Source organism: Miniopterus schreibersii (assembly GCF_964146895.1).
Source record: "Miniopterus schreibersii genome assembly, chromosome: 2".
Classification (NCBI taxonomy): domain Eukaryota; kingdom Metazoa; phylum Chordata; class Mammalia; order Chiroptera; family Miniopteridae; genus Miniopterus; species Miniopterus schreibersii.
The window spans coordinates 67,666,084-67,688,063 of record NC_138102.1 but is presented as its reverse complement, the minus strand read 5'-3'; positions in this window follow the sequence as shown (position 1 = coordinate 67,688,063).

Below are 21,980 nucleotides of genomic sequence, written 5' to 3'. Positions count from 1 at the left end.
TTTGTAATCTTGCTTAAAATTTGTTTAAAGATGGGAACACATCCCACTTTGCTGGAGTCCCCAGCTGCTCCTGGTGGGCTAAGCCCTGGGAGGAGGAGGGGACTGCAGGAACTTGCTGCCCTGCTCTTGTCCAAAGGCATCAGCGGCCTGAACTGCTTAAATAGTGAGAGTTTTTTCTGTCTGTCTGCAATGTGACTTTGGTGGTAGATGTTCTTTGCTTGCTTTTGTCTTTCTGGGGACTTATCCTGCTCTTTGCCATTTGTGGACACTGGGAATCCTGTCCGCTGTTTGGGCTTTGCACCACTTAGAGGGAAGGGCTTTTGCTGCCCTGGGTTCATGTGAGATGAAGATTCTAAGGCTACTTACTGTCCCAGTCCCTCCTTTTGAGAGGACTCATTCATTTACTTTAGGAGCTGTTTCGTTTCGCTTTTAAAATAGCATAAGATCTCTTCTTATGTACAAATTTCATATTATATTCAACTCAGAAAGGAAAATATGGGAAATAAATCTTTTAACCCCTCCCCCAAGTTTTTCTCCCTGACGGGCCAGAGCTGCTGAAATGCCCTCAGGCAGAGGGAGGGGCCACACCCACTCTATAAAGAAAAAGGGTATTTTCATTTTAAGGCCACCTGACGCCTTGGAGTTACAAAATTTGCCAAGAAAATGCCTTGGGAAATAATAATTGGCTTTAAAATCTCAAGGTTGTTGAGACGTAAAAAAATTAGATATAACTAAAATAAAGGGGTTTTATAAGGCTTTTCAATAATAATTATACATATATATCTAAACAGTTTTCCAAAGTCTTTGGTAACCTAAGACTGGAGTTTTGCTGGGTTAAATAATAAAAATTATTAAATATCTAGGTATTTTGAAATAACAGGGTACTGAAATGTTAATCTGAGTTGCCTACTTTTGGCTTCTTATTGCAGAGATTATAGAGGATGGATTTGAATCTGTTAATGCATATGTCTTGCATTTTATTTGAAATGTATCTTTAAAAAATGTGGATGTATTGCTAACCTGAGGAATGTTAATTAATTACATGTCACCTAAAAATTAAGGTTTCTAATAGTTAAAAATCCTAATTAATTGAAAAGAAATTGTATAGTTTTATTAAAAAAGGACCCCCCTGAAGAGGGGGAGGGGCTTAAGGAGGCTTACATTGTCGTGCTCCATCAATAAATTTCATTGTATCCAGCAAAAAAAAAAAATCAGTGAATATAAAAGGCTTTTTAATATTGAAATGTTAAATCTCTGTAAAAGACAATCAATTTTACAGAATAATAATAATAATAATAATAATGCAATGGGCATTCATAGTATATGTTAAAGTAAAATAGTTGACAAGAGTAGAGCGTATGTCAGGAAAAATTGGAAACAGCAAATGAACAAATAAATAAAAACTGATAGACACAGACACCTCCTGAGTGAAGGGGGTGAGGGTGGTAAAGGGGGTCAAACATATGGTGTTGGAAGAATATTTGACTTTGGGTGGTGGACACATAGTGCAATATACAGATCATGTGTCATAGAAATGTACACTTGAGAAACCTATAATATGTTATTAAGCAATGTCACCCAATAAAATTAATAAAACAAGAAAAAAGAAACAATCTTTAAAACTAAAGACATAAACATGTTGAAAGGAAAACAGCAACATGTATATTATGCCAACATGAATAATTAAAAAATTAGTATGACTGTTAATATTACACACTACTGCAAGACAGGCAGTTTTAAGGAAGAAATAAAGAACATATCAAAATATTAAAATGGTAAATTGCAACAGAATATGCATACCATCTTTACCCTGATTAATAATGTTTTCACACTTTTGCCAAGAAACACAAATTTTGAACTATATTTGTCTACCTATTAAGTCCAAGTGTATATTTGTTTTTTAAAAAAGTAAAGATTATATTTATCTTCTAAGGTTAATGAAATCTCTGTCTTTAAGACTCAGAAAAAACAGCTAATTTACATTAAAAGCACCTTCCCTTTTTGCTTCTTTTAAATTTATTTTAATAAATATTAAGTTGTAATCATAAGGAAAGTATGCTGTTACAGTGTTTTTTATTTATTTACCTTAATGTAATCCTTATCTTAATGTTTCTCACAGTTTTTGTGTATTATAGCTTGAGAATAGTGTTACTAAATTGTCTAAGCCCCACCTCCTATAATTCAGATTAATCATGTTGTGATGAAATTTAAAACTGATATTTTTAAAAGTTACCCCTAGCGATTTTAATGCAAGTGAGCAATGAACTTTAATTGGAGAAACACTCTCCCTGTTTGCCAGACTGAGTGTCCTCCAGAATTTGGGCTCTTCATTTTTTATTAAAATTCCACTTGATAGTAGCTCTGTGTATCTATATAATAATTCTAATTTCCCTTTACTGGTGGAAAGGACACTCTATACCCCTAATATGAACCACTTGGTAGTTATCAGAAGACAACCCTATAAAATTCTAGTAGAAAAAGATGTGGTGATCATATAAATATATATTAATATAGGTCATACAAAGTTATAATTGTTACAGTTGGGCATGCCTGAGAATCTTGGAATCGTATGTTAGAAAAACTTGATGTGTCAACTTATGTGTAAGAAGTTATGAGAGACATAAACAAGGAGTCCAAGGAGAAGGAACCATATATCATCCCCAGATATAGGGGTCCTCTAAAGAAACACTGGACTTGGAGATCACAAAGCTTGTTTTTTGTTAGTAATTTTGTGATTGCTGTCCTTTGCTAAAAAACAAAACAATAAAACAAATGATGGCTTGCTGTGCAGATTGATGATCTGTTTCATGTGGGCATGGGGGTCAAATCTGCCTAAATGAGTGAAACAGTTTGACCAACAATCCAATGAACTCACCTAACAGATTTTTGAAGCACACAGGCCATGAATCTTCACCACCATACTTCGGGCTTGTTCCAGAGAGCAGAAATCTGCGTACCTGCGCCCAAAAAAATACTAAATGTTCATTTTATCTAGAGATTTTTAAACAAAGTAAAGTTTATCTTAATCATTTTAAACATTATTATTTTTTATTCTAGTCTGTAGCTCTTTATTTCTTTTGCTTTGACTTTTTATTTTTTAAATTTATCTTTCCTGTTGAAAGTATTAAAGATGTCCCCCTTTTTCCTCCATTGATCCCCTCAACCCCCCTGCTGGCCTTAACTGCAGTACTGTCTGTGTCCATGGGTTATGCATATTATTTCCTTAAATACATGAAACTAGCTTCAATAATTACTGTTTTCTTTCCATGATCATAGGAAAGGAAACTATGTGAACAAGTGATTTGCTTAGGCCATAAAAGCAGGGTGATATTGTTTTTAATTCTCCCAGAAACTGACTTGATGCCACATTCCTTCCTAGCCTTGATGTGTTTGGAAGCATTTTTACTGATGGTGGAGACATAAACTTCACTCCAGGAAGTCATCCAGGCCTGAAGCACATAAAGTCTTTCTATCCAAGGAGGACCTACTCTATGCCTAATCTACTGTCTGAGAAAACTGCATCTCTTTTGATTAGCTAATGTCTTAACTGTATTTCATACTTGTTTATCATTACACTATGTGGTTCTTTTACTGTTCACACTTCTACTAACATACTGGAATATATCCTAATACTCATCTTTAGTTTGATATCCCTCATGAGTATTCAAAGTGTTTGCATGAAGTCATATTAGGACATGGATATAGACAAAAAGGAAAATGTTATTTTTAATTGACAAAATAATTATGTAAATGCATTCCTCTTCAAATGGAACTTTAGAGGTCATCTTGGACTATATCCTGAAACAAATGAGCAGTTTGTGGAGAAAAGAAATGTGCTCATGAAGTATTAACAATGTTTATCTCTCAGCAAGTGAATTTTATTTTTTATAAATGCACCATTGTTTAGCAAAGAAAGCAATAGGAATATTGGTACCAAATTGCAAATTAACAGGTGGCATAAAAATATTGATATTTCCCCAAATTTATTTCTCTAGGCTATTACCCATTCTAAGGCTTACAATTATTTGAAGAGACTTTCAAAATCACTTATTAAAGCTATTTTAATATTTAGAAGTAATTTTTCCAGCAAAACAAATATTTAAAAGATAAGATACAGTTGTTACTGGACAGCTGCCCAGATCAAAGGGGGTTGGTACTCCCATCCTCAGTTCTTGTCATGCTCCTGAGAAAGAATGCAGATGAGTGACAGAAAGCAGTGTTAAAGCAAAGCAAACGAATTTGTTAAGGAAGCAAAGCAAGTGAATTTACTATGAATGAATTTGGCATAAAGCATAAGTGGGCAACTCAGCTAGTCTGAGCACACCACCTGGTGGGGGTTCAAGCGTTTTATAATCTTTCCCCCTATATGTTTCAAGGTTCCCCTGCCAGATAGACTAAATATCAAGGACCTCCTTTTGCATTGTTGCAGCTTTTCTCAGAATTGCTGAGAACATCTGACAATTTTATCTTGGCAAATCTCGAGACTACTGAATTCTTTGTTCAGTGAGTGAGATAGATTCTCCCTTTATCTTCCCCTCCCCCTCCTCCTGCCCTAGCAGCTATCTATTCTGCCTCACCCCCCTCTCAAGTGATACCATCCAAATGTTTTTTTGGGTTATTGTTATTTGTCCCCCAGACTTCATCTGTCCTGGGTTTAGCTGACACATATGACATTAATTGGGTCTTCATTTTCCCAGGCCAGGGTGATTTCAGTTATGTTTTCTCTGGTTAGGGATGAGAGGTATAAACCATTTGCCCTCAAGTGTCCTTGCTTGGGGAAGATAAGGCCTTATGAATCATAAGCTGGCAGCAAGCTGCCCAAACTGTTTGGCTTTGTTTAATTTTCTTACCTCATTTCCCCATTCTACTTGCCCTGGAATTTTCCTAGTTTCTTATTATCCTTATTTTTTTCAGTTTAATATTTTGTTGCTTGATAAGTAATACTATACCTACCTAGTATATGTTATCTACAGGGAAATACTAATAAGTGGAAACATAAGTTACTTTCATTTACCTCAACTTTTAGATATAAAACATAGAAATTATAAAATTATGCAGTGGACTTGTTAAAAACAGTGTTTGGGTATTATAAATAATAGGTACTGAGCACCATTTATTTTTATATTTGTGATGCTGCAACTTTCATACAAATTGTGGCTCCAAATGGAATACAAAGTCTACAAATCATATGTATTCTCATGTAAATTAAGTTAGTGGTCACTACTTGTTAAATGAGTTAAAACAAAAACTGGACTTCATGTGCAATGAAAATAGCTAAGTATAATATTTAAATAAATTTTATAATAACAGTTAATAACATGCTGTTAAAGTTATTTTTATATGTAGAATGGCTTTTTTCATAACATCCCACTCAAAAATGATTAAATATCCCTGAGTGGTTCACAAATTTATACATTTCTGTGAAAATTGTTCATAGGTCAAAAATAATTGTTAAAAGTTTATCTAAATATGACATATAAATATGACAACTATAGCATGGTAACAAACTATTACATGTATATTGTCAATGTAATATATAATGGTTTCATTTACACTGCTCAGGATTACTATTAATTCGCACAGTATGTTTTCTGCTGTTATAAAGGTAGAAATTGCAAGTGGAACAATTGCCACTTGTTAGTGGGTTAACTGATGAGATGTAAATAGGCTTTTTCTTGTCAGTATAGATTCAGAAGAAGATGATGGAATGATTGTATGTAGGCTGTAATAAAATTAATTTTTTAAAATTAATTCTATCTAACAGATAGGAATATATTTTATTTTAGTATTCTGCCTCTCTAATGTTCACATATTACAAAAATACAATTTTGAAAAGTATTCTTGCTTTTTCATATTTTATATTAAAACAACTAGTATTGTGTTTTGCTGTTTTGACCCTCCCAAGTTTTCTCATAGATAACTGAGAAGATTGAGGGCCAGTTAGTGTCTTGGTAAAAAGCTTTAATGAATGTTGAAGAAGGGTAATTTGCATGGAAATGGCATTTTTTGAAGCTTGCGAAATGTAACAAAAGGATAAAAGGGAGCAACCTGTCTTCATCCTGAAGATAATGTTTATGAGTCTGAAAAATAGTAAAACTTTAACCAGGCCCTGTTATATTATAATCTGCTTTTGATTTCTTTTTTTTATTGCTTTTGATTTCTGTGGGAGCTTTTCAAGTAAATATGGTTGTCACAAAAGGAATTCTATTTGAAACCCTTCAATTAAACTAAGGATTGATAGAAAATAATTTGTTTAGTTAACTATGTATATGACCATCATCAATGATGCAAATCTGTTGATATTTTCATATTTCATTCTCAAATTGAAACCAGTTAATTTAATATTACTTTAGATGATTCTCTCTCACACATACTTTCACTCTATAGGTATATGTAAATGTGTATGTATATGTATATGTATTTTTTCACTGATCGATGTGCAGGTAGAAAGATATAACTTAATACTTTAAAGAGACAGTAGTGATGAGAGACTGGAGAAGCTAATTGATCAAAACTAACTGCCTATAATAAACATATAGACTATTTCAAGCATTTTCAAAAGTTCAAATCTTTCACTGGTATGCATTCCAGAATATTATCAATAAGTATTAGTGAGGATTAAGAAACCTATGATGTGCTGAATTTTTTAATAGGTGGTTTTGTTATATAGGTAGTTAGGCAGACATGAGCAGAGCAAGGAAGGTGGGCCAGGTACAGAAACTCACCAGGGCAAAAAACCCTAGCTGCCTAGCAAGGGGCAAAACCAGGAAAACAAGAACCTTGTCCCCAGGGTAACCTTTCCTCCCCTAGCAGCATATCATTGGTCATGAAGTTTGGACCCCCTGACTTTTCATATCACTAGTCATGTGGTTTAGACATCCCTGATCCTCCCTAAATATGACATCTAGGCCTCAGTTGTATTTCAGCTCCAGGCCCAGAAAAGCAGCAAAACCAGGCAAGTGACATCCTGGCTGCCTTAGGACCAGCTACATTGACTGACCCTCTGCTCTGGCATCAACCAATCAGTGGAGTCCAGGACCCTGAAATAGCACATCTGGAAAGCTGATGAATGTTCTATTGAGACCCTCCCCTGAGCCCTTCCCTAAGATTTCCACTGGCAAGAGATAAATACACTCAGGACAAAGGACCCCTCTCGCTCTCCCCAAAGGGAGCATGCCCATGCCATTCCTTTCCCCCCTTCTTCACTCCAAGGATCCCCATGTGAATTGCAACCAGGGGAGCAATGGGCAGTGGCAGCTTGTCCTGGGCTCACCCCCTGAACCTGTCTCCAAGGTTCCCTTTTCTCTGAATTCTCAGTTAGCTAAGCATTCCAGCCTAAATGTTACTTCTATTCCCTTCCTTGTTTTACTGTCCTAAGTATATGGCCAGTAAATTCTTACTTACTTTGCTACACTTTGTCCCTTGATTGAAATCTTTCCTTCAAGAAGACAGGAACAAAGGTCTCCCCATCTCCTTAGTAACAGTTTTGCTGAAGAGATTTTTCTGACTTTCCTACATTTCAAACCTGTTTTTGTCTCATTGTTGATTTATTTTTCAGCTTATGTAATATAATGAGTAAACTGAAGTTATTAGTTTGTGTGAAAATTAAAAGTTCTTTGTTGACATAATTGGATTATTTGAATCACCATTAGCTACTAATTATCTAACATCTATCAGTAGATACATATCATGTATGTATAATATATTTATATGTATAGTATGTGTTTGAGATATATATATATATTTATGTATATATATGTTTATAGCTATTTAAAGAAGAAAAGAATCCTTTATCTTGAACCAAAACTTAATCCATTAAAAAGAAAGAAAGAAAAAATTTCAGTGTTTAAGGTACTCACCTGTTGTGCTAAAAATTTGTTATAAACTTTTACTTATTAAAAGGCTTTATAAGGTTTGAAAATATAAAGAAAAAAGATAAATCAGTGTGGCATTTTGTTCTGTAATAAGCAGGGTGACACTTGGCAGCATTAGTCCATCAGTATGCTGACAATATTCAGCCCAGCATTGCTTCTCATCTGACCCAGATGGTGTTTTGCCAGCTTTTTATTGTGTGGTGCTGTTAGGGGCATGGATTAAAACTAACTGATCAAGTTGCAGTCCCAACAAGAAAGAACCCTGATAGGCAGGAGGAGCCATCTGGAGCATGTATAAAGAACAGTTTTCTTCTATTATTTTTCTGTCATTGTCACTGAAGCCTGAAGTCTAAGACTTCTTTGATCCACAACACTCATCAGTTAACACCAGTGGCTGAAGTCCCATTGTATATGATTTATAATTTTCATGTCTATTATAAAGAAAACTCAGAGGAGGAAATCTATGGATGCTGTACTCTTCCAGTAGGAAAACAAAACAAAATAAAACTCTAATAAGAAAATTAATAGCCTAAACATTGCATATGCAGGAGAGCCATGGGGATATCCTGCTATGTTTTGCTATGAGAACAAATTAAAAATAGTAAAATGATGAGCCTTGTCAATGTAAGAAACATCTAAACATGTAAGAATTTTTTATGAGTTTATTTGAGACAAAATGATGACAATTGCCAGGAAGCAAAATCTCAATGAGTTGAGAAAATGCTCAGGAAAATGGCAATTTTACCACTTATTTCGTACATCGGAATCAAAGGGGAAGAAAGTAAGGGGGTTACGTGAAGTCCACTGGTGATAGATTAGGGAGGCAGGAGGAAAGCGAAGTGGGGAAACCTCTGGGACTGGATAAAAAGTAAAATGAATAGACACATATTTCTTTTACACAGGCAGGTATAGGATAGTTAATCATTCACAATTACTGTAACTTAATAATAACAATGAGGGGATCCGTGGTCTCTGCTATCATGCTGTGGTTTTGCTTTGAGAGGTCTAGAAATAAGGAAATTACTTTGCTATTTCAAAAGTATGTTATCAGGTATGTCATCATACATGCAGACTTAGTTAAAGTAAATATTGATCTTTGTCAAGGAAGATACCAGCCTAGGACATGACTAACTCCCATGAACTGCTTTTAGTTAGAAAGTTTTAATTTCAGACCATCCTATGTGGTTACTTTAGGTCTCTGAGTTTGTAAAGCCACCATGTCGGTTTCCTCTGAGCTTTTCAGGCTTAGCATGTGGCCCCTTTTTCATTCACAGCTTTTTCACTCAGTATGCCATTTAATGATGAAGTGTGAACCGTGTTGCGAATATGTACTGGAATATTCTTAAATGCCATATGTACTAGAATCTAATTATCTCTCTGTTTCTCCACCCCTATTTGAACCACATGGTGCAACAAATTACTTATTTTCTTCACTTCCTCTCTTATTCCTAAAATACAAACATGATGATAACTGCAAATTCAAACTAATCTCTTTTGGTTTCTTTGTCCCTTCTAGTTGGAAGAGGACGCTTAAGTTCTAATTCCAGTTCAGCTATTTCTATAACTGTGATTTCAAGTAAACTATTTAAGCTTAAAAATATAGTTTATACATGTGAAAAATAATAAATTGGATAAGATGATGCCCAAGAATTCTTCACCTAACACTGTAAAACATTTTATTCATCTCTGTTTGATTTGATGAGATGTTCCTCTGGGGGAATGTTTTACAAGGAAACTTCTAAGACTTTAACATTGGGAATAAATTGGGAACAACTGCATTCCAATTCTCTACATCCCATAATCTTGAGAAGATTCAGAGTATTCCAAATTGTGTTTCCCACTTACCAAGCTGGCCTTATGTTTCATTTATCTTGGTTAAACTTTAGACAGGTTTCCTCCTGACTGTAGGCACCTGATCTCATTTTTCTTAGAACATTTACTTTAGGAAACTTGCAATTGTAAATTCTTTCTCTACCCTTTTGAAATGCATGTGAATCTTTTCCCAGTCTCTAGTCAATTTTACAACCCAGGAAATGTCTTGCTCAGGGACCTGGAGACCCTCTCTTTGAAATGTAAACTTCTAAAGAGGTAGTAACACTATTCTCCTGTCCCTGTGGAAGGATAGAAACCTAACTTTGATGGGCACAGATTAGCAGACACAAATGGACAAATCATAGGGAAGATGGCCAATTGCATACTCAGGAGTAACTCAATTTTCTTTACATATCTCTTTGACTTATCTCCCCCCGAAAGTTCTCCAGTGCTTTTCCATCAGTTCGGTCTAGTGCTTAACCACCTCCCTTTCCTTTTGTTTCAGTTGACTTGAGTTCAATCTCCCTCTCATATTGCAGTGTCTTAAATAAAATCTTCCTAAGTTTGTCTGGTACAATATTTGCTTTGACACGCCGCATCTTTGTGTGATTATTTTTTTAGTCACAGGGGTGAAAAAAACCATCCTTATTTTCTCAGTTATTCCCTTAAGTTTCTGTACTCAAGTTTCTAGCTAATTTTAGTACACCCTATGATCCTGTTTCCCAGTTTTGTTCACATTTTTTCCTAATGTTATCCATCATTATTACATGAAATTCTGTTACTTCAAGACTTTCAAAGCCTTGTTCAAGTGATGGCTACCTCATGAAATATTATCACAATTCATTTATTCAAAAGTGATCTTTCCTTGTCTGAATTTCTATTATATATTTTATACTACTCTCATAACTTAGCAATATATATATATATATATAATGTATAACATACAATTATGTACATATTTGTTAATTTTAACAAATGACTATGCTAGTTGTTTATTTGTCATACTATACTTTTTATAGACTGTACTTTTTCTACTTATGAAAACAAAAGTTTGATGCAAAATACTATGCCATGTTACACCAGCAGCAACCTCATACAACTTGTGTTTACCATATCCCTTGATTGCATAATTCCCTTCTGTGCTTGATTTAATCTCATGTTGTTATGTACAATAACATGCTATACAGTCTTAAAACCTAGAAACAATAGGTATATATAGGCTATACCATCTAGGTTTGTGTAAGTTCACTCTAGGGTGTTCAATGACAACAAAATCGATTAATGAAGCATCTCTCAGAATGTATCTCCTTTGTTATGTAGAACAAGATTGTGTATTATTTTTAAAATGCAAGCTAAAAAATATTTACTACTGCAAACAATTGTGTTTTTTGTTGAAATATATTTATATATATATAATGTATTTATTTATAAACTATACAAGAAAATAATATAATATTATATAGAACATTGATTTCATAAGCCTCATTGACACCATGTAACATCTAATGTCATTTTAGAGTAATATGGGCTAGGGAAATGGTTTAATCACTTTTAATCTAACAGAAAGGATTTTGTTTTTTCAAAGAGAATGATAACTAAGATAAAAATATTTTAAATAGGTAAAATCAGAGCTATTCCACTGGAAGAAAATATACATTCATTTAGTGTTTCTTAGTCTCATTTCTTAGCTCCCAGGAGACTCTAAATCTCAGGTATTGTTATTAGAGAATCACGTGGGTGGAATTTCTCTGTTGCTAGTGGAGTGGGATTCTTGGGGCACCGCTGGAATAAGAATTTCTGGAGGCCCCCACAGATAGATGAAATGTGGTCAAAAGTTTATTTGCGTAGCATTATATGCCTCAGTTTCAAAAGTTACATTTCTCTTAAACCAGTCCTAGAAAAGTTGCAGCTAGAGATTCAACAGAGCTAAAAACAAAGCCAGTGTCCAAAGTTTCCCTTCCACAGTGAAGCTGGGTCCAGCAGAGCATCAAGCTAGTCAGACCCATTAGTCCATTGTGTGGGGTCCGCATGACTGTGGGCCCTGTGGGCGAGTGCGGGGTTGAGAACCACAAGCCAGTAGTCAGGAGTGAGCAGCAAAAGGGAAGGGAGGGAGCTCTTTTATTTAGGAGTTTATGGATCTCAGATTTTGTATCCTTGCAGTGGCCACACCTACTCTGGCCAATGACCTGCTCCCAGGTGTGACTCACAGGTAATGACCTTTCCTATGTGGTTCAGACCTTACTGGGCATGTATCTGTTCTTTCTTTGTCCAGTCCCTTCCCCCAGGATTACTGGAAAAAAGACCTGGAGGGTGTTAATCTGCAGCTTTCTGGTACAAATGGCATGCCTATATTATCTGGCCTGCCCTTTGCTCCTTTCCTATTAATTAATTCATAACTGGGTTGATTACAATGGTATCAATATATCAAAAAACCCATGGCAATTGTTTTCTCTTCATCTATATTTGAATTATAGTTTAAAAGAGTGATACTTTAAAAAAAATTGTCATTAAATTTAAGGGAGAACCTTCCACTTCTCTTATTTGTCATATTGTTTTCACCTTGAAAAATAAATATCTTTATTTGTTTTTAAGGTACCTGGAACTGGGAGAAAGACGTAATCCACTAGTGACAGAATCAATAAGTAAGATTCACTTTTCAGCCTGTAACATCAGTTGGAAACCAGGGTTTTTATATACAAAGTTTTATTGCATTATAATCACATTCATTCATTTATGTATAGCCTATGGTGCTTTCCCACTATAATTATAAAAGTATAGCAAAAAAGTTTGCCGACACCTATTCTTAACTAGAAAAAGACAAAGAATAAAGTAAATAAAGAATTTTAGCTATTCCCATTTTTGACAGGTATGTGGGTTTCGGATGAGTCAGACATACATAATATTTAATGTGAAAAGTTTCCATGATTTTATTTATCCATAAACTTGGTATGACCTAAGGTTTATGGTGTCCTCACTCAACATGTAAATACAATTTTAAAATTACATTACTTTGATGAACTTCCTTAATCAAGAAAGCCTTCTTTGGTGGATTAGCTCAGGGGGTGGCAAACTATTGCCTCAGGGCCAAATTCAGCTTGAAACTTATTTTTGTATAGCCTTTAAGCAATACAAAATATTTTAATTGCTGATCTAAACATATAACACACAAAAGAGAGAATATATTACAGAAACCACATGTAGCCAGCAAAACTTAAAATATTTATGATATAACTATACAAAAAAGTTTAGTTCTCAAGATAAGACCATCTTTAGAAATATGTTTAAGTGTTCTGTACTAGACAGATTAAATTGTGTGCAGGGGAATCTTAAAAATAAACACTCAAATGTTAAGTTAAAAGTTCTCTTAAAATTAAAAATTTTAATGGCACTAAAGGTGCTTATTTTGAAGACACCACTTAGGGTAATGTAATTATAGACCCCTTGCATTTGAAGATCTTGCAGAAAAGAGTCCTTGTTATTTTATTGTTCTACAGAGTGAAATTAAGGCCAGAGGCAAATATGTGGAAGCCACAAGTATGCAAACTTCACTAAAATATAAGAAATAGTTATTTAAATTTACTGGGCCTCACTTATAAATCATAAGAGTGTTTTCTATTAGCAAGATGGCTGAGTAAAATAGTATAGCAGTGTAAAATAGTCTGTTAAGAGTGAAATAAGATTAAGGACCTTATATTGAATTTTCAACACTTTACATTTTCTGAATGTTATTTTATAATGAATTCTGTTATTGTGTTAGAAGTGCATTATCATATTAGAAGCTTTATCTGAAATTCCTACTCATTCTTGACTTTTTTCTGATATTTGCTAAGTAATCACTAAAATGCTGATAGGGAGCCTTATACATAGAGATGGAGCTTGTCTTCTTTGGAGGATGATCCTGTTGTGATCCTTTCTTTGAAATCATGAATGTTGGTATTTTTACATGTTGTCCTTGTATTCTTCAGATATCGCCAGAAGACTCTTCCAGTGCTCAAAATGGAAAGGGTAGGTCTGTTTTGTCTTCCAGAAATTCCTTAGATGAGTGTCTGATGACGGCTCGAGGTTCAGTGTTTAGTGTTGAATTAAAGGTTTCACAGCTGTCTTAGCTTTCCTCTTGCCTCCGAGATGCCTGGAGACTCGGCTTATTTAACCCTCCTGCAATATTAACTCAGAGACTATATGGTACATTAAACATGAGGTAAAGGATGGCCCTTGGCAGTTGTTCTATAGCGATCCAAGCACCTATGCCTGGTTACAGAAAGTGTTTATTGAATACCATGTAATTGATAAATCATTTACGACTGATAAGTAATATATAATTGGTGAAATGAAGCTCCACTTAGGCACAGGAGAGTGTCATGTACCTCCAAGGGAGTATATGACTAGCAGGGTTTAACAGCCCGAAGACTGATGATGATGATTCCACTCAAAACACATGCACTCTGCCTTGTCTCTCATGTGGGGTCTAGTGTAGTGTGACTGAGACATCCGGATGACACACCTGGGAGGACCAATAATTCTTCCATGCTTTTGCAGTGCATGCTGTGCAGCCCCGTACCCTGTACCCTTCTCCTCACTAAGCACTTCAGTATCCTATGAGTTTGTCATTTCAAACCCAGGAACCCTGTTGTCGGAGCAGAGTGAACATTGATGGCTGTAAACTTTCATCTATTCCTCTCAATTACAGTGATAATACTTTACTCCTGCCTTAAGTTTGACCCTTTATTACACTATTCCAGAGTCCCTCTCTTTTCCTTTTTCAAAAAATACATCATCAGGTCACTTTGCTATGAAGTGTCACCAGTTCCACAAAGTGGCAGAAGAGATATGGACATCCAATACTACTTAGGTTGCTTAACCTATTCTTTTAGCCCTACTTTTGCTTCATTTTTGGGAGCAGATAACATTACCAAATCCTGAATCTCTGGGGGAATTCCTTACCTCAGTTGGGTTGTTTCTTGGCTTTTCATTCTGCTGGTTTAGCATTCAGATTGCTTCTTCTAAGGTACCACTTGCCTATCAGCTTTCTAGCTTCCAACATTGTGTATTTGATCTTTCTTTTCTATTTGTGTTGATTTTAAATTTAAGTTTAAAAAATATTTTTACTATCCTTTAGTTGTAGGTGTCACTCATGCATTTGCTCCATAAATCTCTGGCAAGTTAGTAAACCCTATGGACTTCTATTAAATTCATGAAATAAAAAATATGTAGAGAAATATAGCAGAAAGCAATTGCATTAAAAAGCAGTTATAAAAATATTTTAAATAGCATTTTTTATATAAGAATAAATATGTGTCTCCATTCATACATTAAAAAAAAATATTGAGTTGCAGGTCTAATGTCTATTATCATTTGATAATGACCAGTGTAATCTAAATTTCTATATCTGCAATAGCTAAAATGTGATATAAAACTACCTGTAATTTATAATGATAATAGAGTCATAAGTACTGATAACATTACTGGGGTTTGTTGCCTCCACATATATTTGATGGAAAGATTATTTTCAGCTAAAGGTACTTGAAAATGAATATATACATCCAGGTTCAAATCCATTCAAGTTCAGATACCCTGGTTATGAATTCCTGATTTAGAGGGTCTTCAGGGATATAAAAAACTAAATCTTAAACTAAAAGTATCATAACTTAAATCCATGAAAATCATAACAATTTATTTAAAACACACCCTAAATGCCAAAGACAATTCATAGACACTGTATGTGATGTTTCAATACACTTGTAAAGAAAGAAATGCATTTATAAATATATTTAATGAGTAATATGTATTATTTTGAATGTGTTCATGCAGGCAGAAGGCTAGCAGAATACAGATGCAGTGTTGATATTTAAACAGAATTGAAATATATCCGTGTTATTAAAATAGGTCATGCTCCAGTTGTTGTGGTAAGTGGGATGAGAAAGAAAACATGTTTTGAGGTTGTCATTATTCACATTGTGGAACTTCTAATGTAATACATCACAAGGCATGGAGTAGGATTTGCTGGTGCGTGAGCATTTCCAACTATGTAGGAGAAAGAGCTGCGCAGAACATTTGCCCATTTCTTTGTGGTTTTGGGAACAGAATATTTCTGAACTAGAGTACAATATATTTTCTTTATCCATTTCATTATATATATGGTTAATATATATATATCATTTATATATACAAACCATATATATATGTGTATAAAAATGAGTGTCTGAAATGCTTTGTTAAAATATATAATTTTAGGAAGCATAAAAATATACAGGAACTTCTGGTTTAGCCAAAAGCTTAAAAACATGTTAAATAGAGATTAAAACAATATGATCAGTAGCAATCTGATCATTCCTTCACAAATTCTAATATCTAAAATACATTATAAATGACAACCACATCAAAATCTTGAGCAGATTAATTCTTTATCAAAAGCATTACAAAGGTTACTCAGAATATCACCCCTTTATACTTACTTTTAAGGAAGTTTTATGGTAAAGAATTATTAGCTTATATTGACTGGAACAGTTACCCAAAATTTTCAGCATGGCTTAACTAATTTGTCTATTTGTTATTTTAATCTGTTTGGTTTTGTCCTTCAGCATGATTGACTGAAAATAATATTAAACTAAAGCTAGTTACTTTTGGTGAGTTAAGTACTACACAGATTGACTCTGGAACATCTGATATGCAGGCTGTGGGAGGAGAAGATGGCACTAAAGAATCCAAAGAGAAAAGGAGCATGGTAATAGAGAGTCTTATCCCAGATCAAACTGAAGAAACTGATTCTTGTTCCCAAGGCTTTGGGTTAATCAGTGCTTAGAAGTAGATCTGCTGTAGGCACATTTTTAAAGTTTATATTCACCTACGAATGTCTTTATTTCACTGTCATTCCTCAAGGGTACTTTCATAAGATATAGATTTAATGGTTGACAGTACTTTTCATTCAACATTTGAAAGAGGTTGTGCTACTTCCTACTGCCCCTAGAGTTTCAAATAGGAAATCAAAGTTTTCAAATTGATGTTCCCATATAAGCAATCTGCCATCTCTTTATGGCTGCTTTCCAGATTTTTTTCTTTGTCTTTAGCTTTCAAAATTTAATTACAATATGTCTGAGAAGGTATTCTTTTAGGTGTATCCTTTTGGTGTTTGCTGAGATTTTTAATTTTTTTGTTTATTTCTCCAAATGAGGGTGTTTTCAGTCATTTTTTTTCTTCAAATATTCTTTCATATTTATTCATTCTATTTTAATCTCATATTAACATATTTTACAATTGTTACAAGCTCAGGAAAATCAGAAGGAATTGGTGGTTGATTGAGCAACAAATAATAGTTTGGTTTCTCTATGTGCATAATTAATATTAGAATAGTACATGCCACATAAATTTACCTAATGATAAATATTATTATAACAACAAGTAATTATGTAGCACTTACTATGCACCACAACCTAATCTATGTGGTCTGCATATATGAATTAATTGAATTACTCAATACACCTATTTAATAAATAATGAATCTGTACCATCACAAAGATACATAACTTGAAAAATTTATACTTTATTCAGTATTGGTTAACATTCAAGTTCAAAATCTAAGTGAAATTATATATATGTGTGTGTGTGTGTTATATATATATATATATATACACACACACACTTAGATTAAATCCAGTGAAAATGTTTTTGGTCAGCTAGCTCCCATAGGAAGCCCTCTTTGAAACTGTAATGAATGTCACTAACTGATGACATGTTGTCATCTTATGACTTCAAGTTGACCCTGACAACATTGAATCTGCAGTCAGGTGAAGAAAGAATGAGGAAAGCATACAATACACAGCACAGGGACTTGGAATGGAGATATTTTACATTATACAGACCTAAGTCCATGGCCCAGTCTATAAAATATTAGAAATTAGAAAATATGATAAAATTTATTTCTTAGTATGGAAGCCAATTTCCAGAAAAAGTTTCTTAGTATAGAAGGGAAATGAGGGATTTTGCTTAAGATGGTGGCATAGATAAATGTGGTACTTGAACCTCCTTCAGCCATATCAAAATGACAACTAAACTACAGAACAACCATCATTTCGAACCACTGAAATCTAGCTGAACAGAGGTTCTACAGCTAAGGATATAAAGAAGGAACCACATCAAGATGGTAGAAGAGGTTGAGACATGAAAAGATCTGGTCCCACATCCACATATGGTGGATAAAAATCAGGAAGAATGCCTTGGCTGTGGAGGTCCCCACTGAGGAGAGGGGTCCCAGCTCCACATCAAAACTCCCAGCCCAGGGTTGTAAGGCTCTGAAGAGAAATCCTTATAACTTCTGACTAAAAAAACCAGCAGGGGTTGTGGTTGAGTGAAACAGTGGGGTGCTAGAGTCCCAGGCATTCCCCATAAAGAGCCCTCTCATGGACTTACTCTGATACTCTTGCTCTGAGCTCCAGCACTAGGGCAGCTGATTGAAAGGCACCAGGAACTTATGGGGAGGAATTGAATTGTCTGCCTTTCTCCCAGACAGAAGTGTTGGCAGAGGCCATTGTTCCTTTTCTGAGCCCTCCCCCAACAGAGCCAGCAGGCAAGCAACAAATCTGTGTCTCCATCTATCTGTCTAACACTGTTGGCTCCTTGCTGATGATTCCCTGAGGCCATGCCCCACCCAATTTGGGGGCCCACCCAAGCTGTTTCTAGTGGCTTTTCTACATCAGAGGCTTGTCTTGACTCAGACTTCAGACTTTCCCAAAATCTGTCAAACAAACATCATCTAACTTCGGTGTGCCTCATACCTCTTGATAGGTGGCCCCAGGCTTGGCACTAGAGGCAGCAGGCCTTGCTTCATAGCTTGGCCTCTTCTGGGCACTTCCAAGCCTAGCATAAGTAGCAGCCACCTGCAGATAACATTTTAGCTTGTGCTAGGTGGCCCTGGGCAGGACATAGGTGGCAGTTGACCTCGACCTGAGCCTCCCAGGAGGCCTAAGAACAAACTCCAGAAGCAATGCAATCAAGGAGTGGATTCAATGGGCACCAGATCCCCAATGAAACAAGTCCTGCTCTGTGGGGTGGGACCCTGCACAAGTGATCTTCCATGAAGATGGCAGCCAGTCCTTGCAGCCAATCAGCCAGGGGATAAATCTTTCTCACTGATGTGTCCAAAGCAATCAAGGCTCAACTACAACAGGAGGGTGTGTGCAGCCCACACAGGGGCACACTTGGAGTGTTCAACTCCAGTGAATATGGAGGCTGTGCCACCAGACCCTACGGAACACGTACTATATAAAACCACTCTATCAAGTTCAAGAGACATAACAGCTCTACCTAATACATAGAAACCAACATACGAAAGCTGCCAGAGTGAGGAACAATGAAATGTGTTCCGAATGAATGAAAAGAACAAGGCCCCTGGGGGGGAAAAAAAGAAGGAAAAAATAACTAAAAAAATAGAGACAAACAATCTAACAGATGCAGAGTTTAAAACACTGATTATAAGGATGATCAATGATCTCAGTGAGAATTTCAATAGAAAGATAGGAAACATAAAAATGGAACTAGAAAACATAAAAAAGAACAGGTGAGAAATAAAGAAAACATTAACTGAAATGAAGAATACATTACAGGGTATCAACAGTGGAGTAGATGAAACAGAAGATCAAATCAGAGATTTAGAAGATAAGGAAGCAGGAAACACCCATTTAGAACAGTAAAAATAACAAAGAATCTAAAGAAATGAGAATAGTTTAAGGAGCCTCTGGGACAATTTCAAGTGTACCAACTTTTGTGTCATGAGGGTGCCAGAATGAAAATTTATGTGAAAAAATAATGACTGAAAACTTTCTTAACCTAGTGAAGGTAATAGACATACAAGTCCAGGAAGTGCAGAGAATCCCAAACAAGGTGAACCTAAGGAGGCCCACACTAAGGCACCCCACAATTAAAATGCTAGAGGTTAAAGACAAAGAGAGAATCTTAAAAGCAAGGAAAGAAAAGCTGTTAGTTGTCAATCTGGGAACTCCCATAAGACTGTTAGTTGATTTCCCAACAGAAACTTTGCAGGCCAGAAGTACAACTCTGGAGTATAGACAATAATATTGTAATGACTATGTATGGTGTCAGATGGATACTTGATTTATCAGGGTGATAAGTTAGTAAATTATATCATATCAAACCACTGGGTTGTACACCTGAAACTAATATAATATTGTGTGTCAACTGTAATTTGAAAAATAAAAAGTTATTTAAAGTCAAAAAGAAAAAAAGAAGGGAAATAAATCTCTAGTAGCCCTCCAGTCACCTATGACACAGTGGGTGAACCAGAATATAAATAAAGGAATCTGGCTGTAAAGACTATGCTACTCTACTTTGTTGTACACAAAAAAGCATACTTCATATTTTACAGTGTAGTATATACCAAATACTATTATATATATAATATAGTGTGGTATAATAGTGTTTGGTATCTTTAGAAATTTAATAAATATAGCCATCATTTTACTATTTAATAAAGAATTAGTGGCAGGAATAATCACAAGTTTAAGAATAAAAGAATGATTCAGTACAATGATACAAGGTTATGTTATAGAATACAAAGGTGGGGGTAAAATATCTTAAGATGGCTAAAAAGATTTTAAAAAATCTCATCAGAGAACTAGAAAGTATAAAAATAAAAATTCTAAGACTGAATAAAAATGTATCTGAATTGAAGGGATTAATCAAAGAAAAAAAGGGATTACACACAGACAAGAGTGTGGTGACTGCCAGAGGGAGGGGATGGGGGGAGGTTGAAGAAGGTAAATGGGATAAATGGTGATGGAAGGGAACTTGCTTTGGGGTGGTAAACACAGAATGCAATGTACAGATGATGTGTTGTAGAATTGTATACCTGAAACCTATAAAGTTTTATTAAACAATGTCACCCCATTAAATTCAATAAAAAATTCTCTGGGTAAGTTTAATAGTAAAATATATATGACAGAGAATAAAAATTAAATTTTAAAATAGATCTACATTATGTTAAATCTAATAAAGGTTAACTTAGTTGAAGTGTATTAAAGGATTATTTAAAGAAAGCCACAGTCATAAGGAAACCAGCACCAGATATTTAGTTGGAAAAATGGCCAATAAAATCAGTCTGTCATCGAATATTTAAATAATATTTATAAATATGTACATGTGTGTATATGTTTAATTTGTCCGTGTAAAGTCATATGGCACTTGTCCCTCCAGATATACCTGGAGATGTGTTTCTTTGTGGTATCTTTTAATAAAAATGTAGAAAATAAAGTTTTCTATTTAGTCTCAAATTTGAATTGGTCAATTCAACATCACAAGGTCAATTTTAAGATAGAAAAACCAAAAGTATTTAGTAAGAAAGAAACACTTGACTAAAATGCATAAAATATTCTGAGAGATACCCAGGGAAAAATTTTTCAGTTGAATTTTTTACTGCAGTATAATTTACAAATACAGTATAATGCTGAAGGTTATAGAAGCAAGGAAAGCAACATGACCTGAATTTAGTTTGTCCTTTACAGAATTCTGGGCATATGTACATAAACACACACCTATACAAATTAAGTATACAAGATGCACCAAAGTGACATACATACTTTGATGTGTTTTTTTTTTAATATAACCAAGCACATATATTTACTGAAAATATCAACTGAAAATCTTGATATTTATATTAAACACATCAAATCAGGATTTCAAATTAATTTTTTTACCTTCATCTAAATACTTGGAATGACTGTGATATAACCTAATTCTAGATTAAAACTTAATAAATTTACAAATATATACACTCAAAGTTTGAATTTAATGAAATTGAAGAAAACTGAACATGGTACTGATATAATAAAAAATATAAGAAATGTATAGTTCTCAACAACTTATAATTAAATTGAAAATATTTATAGTTGATTACTATATAATTAGAGGAATTCCTGGGGCATATAGACAGGATTTTGTTTCAATGTCAGTGATATTTAGAATCAAGATGATAACTTAAATGTTTAAGACTTATGGCAAATAAGTCATACTCTTAGTAAACATTGGAAGGAATTCATACTTCTAAGAGCAGAAGTATGTATTTGAAATTCAACTGCAAAATTAATGTCAAATTTTCAAATGAAAAAGCTGTCCATATTTCACAAATACAACTTGATGAGTTTGTAGATAATTGTACACCAGTGAAACCATCACCACAATCTATGCCATAAACATCCATCACCTAAAAAAGTTTCCTCCCAACTTCTTTATTTATTATTATTTAAGTTTCTGGTGATAACATTTAACATAAGATCTACTCCCTTTGCA